We start from the raw sequence: 6,337 nt of genomic DNA on the forward strand, positions 1-6,337 counted from the left end.
CTCCATATCACTCGGCATCAGGGAAATACAAATCAAAACCACAATGAAATACCACCTCACACCAGTCAGAATGGCTAAAATTAACAAGTCCGGAAATGACAGATGCTGGCGAGGATGCGGAGAAAGGGGAACCCTCCTACCCTGTTGGTGGGAATGCAAGCTGGTGCAACCACTCTGAAAAACAGCATGGAGGTTCCTCAAAATGTCGAAAATAGAACTACCCTATGACCCAGCAATTGCACTGCTGGGTATTTACCCTAAAGATACAAACGTAGTGATCTGAAGGGGCACGTGCACCCAAATGTTTATAGCAGCAATGTCTACAATAGCCAAACTATGGAAAGAACCTAGATGTCCATCAACAGACGAATGGATAAAGAAGATGTGGTATATATATACAATGGAATACTATGCAGCCATCAAAAGAAATGAAATCTTGCCATTTGCGACAACGTGGATGGAACTAGAGGGTATCATGCTTAGTGAAATAAGTCAAGCGGAGAAAGACAACTATCATATGATCTCCCTGATATGAGGGAGAGGAGATGCAACATGGGGGGTTAATGGGGTAGGAGAAGAGTAAATGAAACAAGTTGGGATTGGGAGGGAGACAAACCATAAGTGACTCTTAATCTCACAAAACAAACTGAGGGTTGCTGGGGGGAGGGGTGTTGGGAGAGGGGGCGTGGGGTTATGGACATTGGGTAGGGTATGTGCTATGGTGAATGCTGTGAAGTGTGTAAACCTGGAGATTCACAGACCTGTACCCCTGGGGGGGGGAATATATATATATGTTTATAAAAAATAAAATTAAAAAAAAGAAAAAAAAATAATAATAAGATAAAGTAAAAATCTGATTTGAAAAGAATGAAAACTAAGCATGCCTATCATGAACGGGACCTCATATTAAATGCTGATAAGATATACTTAAAAATGCAAAAACAGGTCCAAAATAATTTTATCCACTTCTTGATCTTATCATTTTCACTCTGGGCTGTATTAACCACATTTTTACAGATAAAGATATACCAAAGTAACTTAACTAAAGAAGGGAAAGATTTATATACTGAAAACTACAAAACATCAAGGAAAGACATCAAACAAGACACAAACAAATGGAAAGACATCTTGTGTTCATGGATTAGAAAACTTAGTATTAAAATGAGCTACAGATTCAATGCAACCCCTATCAAAATCCATGAGACCTTTTTTACAGAAATATAAAAAACAATTCTACAACTCATATGAAACTACAAAAGACCACAAATAGTCAAATAAATCCTTTGAAAGGAGAACAAAGCTGGAAGCATCACATTTTCTGATTTCAAAATATGTTATGAAGCTATCGTAGGCAAAACACTATGGTACTAGCATAAAGACAGTTATATAGACCAATAAAACAAAATAGATCCCAGACATAAATCCACAGACATACAGCCAGTTGATCTTTGACAAGGGTGCCAAGAATACACAATATGATATGATAATTTCTTCAACAAACATTGTTGACAAAACTGGATATCCATATGCAAAATAATAAAATTGGATCCTTATCTTATATCATAGAGAAAAATCAATTTAAACATAAGACCTAAAACTGTAAAACTCCCAGAAGAAAACATAAAGGAAAAGCTCCATGACATTGGTATTAGCAATTATTTCATAAATATAATACCAAAAGCACAGGCAATAAAAACAAAAATAAACAAGTGGGACTAATTACATCAAACTAAAAGCCTTCTGCATAGCAAAGGAGATAATCAACAGAGGAACAGGCAACCCACAGAATGGAAGGAAATATTTGCAAAGCATGTATCTGATAAGGGATTAATCTCCAAAATATATAGAGAGAATTCCTATAATTCAATAACAAAAAAAAAAACCTAATAATTTGATTTCAAAAATGGGTTAAGGACTTGAATAAAAATTTCTTCAAAGAAGACATACAAATGGTCAATGGGTGTATGGAAAAAATGTTCATCATCATTAATTATCAGGGAAATGCACATCAAAACTATAATGAGATGTCACCTTATAACTGTCAGAATCACTATTTCAAAAAAAGAAACAAGCGAATAAAACAAGTGTTAGAGAAGATACATAGAAATTGGAACCTTTAGAAACAGTCAACAAAACCAAGACAACTGACAGAATGGGAGAAGATATTCACAAACGACATATCAGATAAAGGGCTAATATCCAAAATCTATAAAGAACTTATCAAACTCAACACCCAAAGAACAAATAGTCCAATCAAGAAATGGGCAGAAGACATGAACAAACATTTCTGCAAAGAAGACATCCAGATGGCCAACAGACACATGAAAAAGTGCTCCACATCACTCAGCATCAGGGAAATACAAATCAAAACCACAATGAAATACCACCTCACACCAGTCAGAATGGTTAAAATTAACAAGTCAGGAAATGACAGATACTGGAGAGGATGCAGAGAAAGGGGAACCCTCCTACACTGTTGATGGGAATGCAAGCTGCTGCAGCCACTCTAGAAAACAGCATGGAGGTTTCTCAAAAAGTTGAAAATAGAGCTGCCTTACGACCCAGCAATCACACTACTGGGTATTTACCCTAAAGATACAAATGTAGTGATCCGAAGTAGCACATGCACCCGAATGTTTATAGCAGCAATGTCCACAATAGCCAAACTATGGAAAGAACCTAGATGCCCATCAACAGATGAATGGATAAATGGATAAAGAAGAAGTAGTATATATGTATCATGGAATACTCTGCAGCCATCAAAAGAAATGAAATCTTGCCATTTGCAATGACATGGATGGAACTAAAGGGTATTATGCTGAGCGAAATAAGTCAATCAGAGAAAGACAATTATCATATTATCTCTCTGATATGAGGAATTTGAGAATTAGGTTGGGGGGTTTGAGGGGCAGGGAAGGAAAAAATGAAACAAGATGGGATTGGGAGGGAGACAAACCATAAGAGACTCTTAATCTCACAAAACAAACTAAAAGTTGCTGGGGCATGGGGGTGGGGTAGGGAGAGGGTGGTTGGGTTATGGACATTGGGGAGGGTATGTGCTATGGTGAGTGCTGTGAAATGTGTAAGCCTGATAATTCACAGATCTGTACCCCTGGTGCAAATAATACATTATATGCTAATAAAAAATTAATTAAAATAATAAAAAAGAAAGAAATTGGAACCTTTAAACACTGCTGGTACAAATGCAAAATGGTGCAGCTGCTATGAAAAATACAATGGAAGTTCCTCAAAAAATTAAAAATAGAACTACCATATGATTCAACAATGCCACTTCTGAATTTATATCAAAAAAATTAAAATTAGGATATCAAAGAGGTATGAGCACTCCCATATTTATTGAAGCACTATTCGCAATAACTAAGAGGTAGAAACAACCAATGTCATTGACAAATAAATGGATAAAATGGATAAAAAATATGGTATACAATGGAATACTATTCAGTCTTGAGAAAAAGAAATTCTGTAATATTTGACAATATAGATGGACCCTGAGGACATGATGCTAAGTAAAATAAGCCAGACACAGAAAGACAAATACTATACAATTCTACTTGTATGAGATATATAAATGAGTCAAATTCATGAAATCAAAGACTGAAAGGGTGGTTACCAGGGGATAGGGAAAGGGTGAAATAAGTTATTAATCAATAAACATAAAATTTCAGTTAAGTAAGATGAATAAGCTCTAGATATCTGCTCTACAATATTGTGTCTATATTCAACAATAATGTATTGTACACTTAAAATTTGTTAAGTATATAGATCTCATGTTAAGTGTCCCAACCACAATAAAACTTTAAAAAAGAAAACATGTCTCAGAGGTCAGGGCACCTGGGTGGCTCAGTGGGTTAAAGCCTCTGCCTTCGGCTCAGGTCATGATCCCAGGGTCCTGGTATCGAGCCCCCCCCCCCATAGGGCTCAGCAGGGAGCCTGCTTCCACCTCTCTCTCTATCTGCCTGCCTCTCTGCCTACTTGTGATCTCTGCCTGTCAAATAAATAAATAAAATCTTTTAAAAAATAAAATAAATATTTGAGGTCCTCTAATAATTTGTGCGATGCTTAGTATAACATCTAAATAAATATTTTTGACATGAAAGTCTGAACACCTCTCCCCACAAAGCATCATCCTACCCCCAAAGCATTTCGATGGCTTCCCGCTGTTTCTAGAATTAAAGACAAAAATCATCTATAACAGGGCCTTTGAGTCTCTGAATGATCTGGCCTCTGCTGCCCAACCTTGTGTTGCCCCCCACCACACACCACTGCTGCCCATCCTCACTTTATTCCCACTACACTAGCTCTCTCTCTGTGTTCCTCCTGTCACAGAGTTCTGGCACTTGGATCCTGGCCCTAGGGAATTGCTCACCTCACTCTCAAACCAACGTCTGTTCTTCCTTCAGACCTCTTCCCATCTCACAACTATGTCAAACCCACCTATTTTATGTTCCAATAGTTCCATGTATCCCCTTTTTTTTTAGCATTTATTCCTGATACCATTTTAAATATATTTCTGTGATTATGTGATTATTGCCTGTCTTCCTCTGCCCTGGATGCTATACTGTATGAAGGTGGGGGTCTTATGTCTGGCTTTACTCACCCTGGTTCACCACTGAGTAACAGTGTGCCTGGAAAGAGTAGGTGCACTATGTAACAAATATTATTTTGACTCAACAAAATGAGTAGATTTGAATTTATGCTCACCACTTGTGACATAATTTTGCAGTATTTCTTTTTAGTAGCTCCCATACTGGGCGGGTTTCCATATAGGCAGCAGCTTTCTCACTCCAAATAAAGACCTCAACCCAAGGGAGGGCTTGTAATGCTACCTATATCAATGACCTCTAGTGTCCCTGAGAGGATTTAAAATTACCAACAGTTTGGGAGAGCCAAGGTGTACCAGAGAAAGACCTGTTAACTGCATTAGAAGTTCATCCTTCTACAGTGTGCCTTGTGAGTTAATCTCCTCTCAGATAATAAAAGGATTTCAGGCTATCTAACAATATTGATTTTTTTGGCTTCTCTGAAAAGAGCCAACTTTTTTATGGCTTGGAAATTTTTTTGTCTGTTTGTTTTTCAGCTTAGCATAACTTAACTTCAAACTATAATATTTAAGTTGGAGAAGCTAAACGCACAAAAAGGGTATACCTGATACACTAACCCCAGGAGCATCTCTTCATAGAATCATGGCATCCTAAGGGTGGAATGGACCTAAGAGAGATCATAACCCATCCCCTTTCATGCTCGCAACTCCGAGTCATTCTATGCCTCTCGCTGGTGTGTTTCCAGGAGCCAGGGCAATCTGTTCCACATAGTTTGAGGGGATTTGGAGCAGAACTTCATGGAATTTCTGTGATGAAAGAGCAAAGAAAGTTGTGTCTCTACAGAAAGAGCTAGAGAAATTGGAAGGGGTGGTACAGAAAAGGGGGGATATGTGGAAATGGGACTTGGGGAATGAATAACAGGAAAAGGAAGAACTAGAGAAAATAGAGAAAATGAAAAAACAATAAAAACCAAATTCTGGAAACATGCACAAATTGAGATAGCCCAGGATATGAGTCAGAAGAGGCTTGCTTAAAAAAAAAAAAAAAAAGACAACCAAAGAAAAATAAGGAAAATTAGAATGGCTTTGCTGTTTTTGTTATTACTCTCTTACAAACGGAAGCTTACAGTTACCAAACAAGGTAAAAATTAGAGATGTTATAATGTACTGTATATCTGGGGCTAATTTTTTTTAGATAAAATACAGTAGTCTGAGGATATATGCAAATCACATAAAAAGATTCAAGATGCAAAATAAAGCATACCTTACATTTGTTTTTAAAGAGATTACATTGAGCAGCTAAGAATATTCCCTCCAAAATGTTTAATTTTTCCTGCTCTTCACCAACTTCCTGACAGTGTGTTCACCCACACACCCTGATGTTAATGGCACATAAACTTTCATAAAAATCAGTAATAAAAAATATATGAGCACAGAAGTTTCCTGATACTGGCAAGAGTCCAATCCACCTAGAGTCCTGGGCCTGCTCCACTAATATTAAGTAGCCAGTTTGTTCTCAGGTCAGGAATGGGGAGGGTGCTACCAGCCTTAATTTGTATGTACTCATGTCCTCTCTGTAAGGAGCAAGATGTCTCCAACAGATTACTTCAGAGTTGTCATATGAGATACTGCTGCAAGGTGTATAAAGTTCTCCTTGACTAACCAGTTTTCAACCAAGCAGTGACTGAAGGATCAGAATATTTGGAAAATCTGGCTTAATGTATCTGTGACCCACAGCAGCATGAGGAAAGGATGTTTCACTGCATGGGTGTAACA

This window comes from Lontra canadensis, unplaced genomic scaffold (genome assembly GCF_010015895.1).
Source record: "Lontra canadensis isolate GAN:19392208 unplaced genomic scaffold, GSC_riverotter_1.0 scaffold61, whole genome shotgun sequence".
Classification (NCBI taxonomy): Eukaryota; Metazoa; Chordata; class Mammalia; order Carnivora; family Mustelidae; genus Lontra; species Lontra canadensis.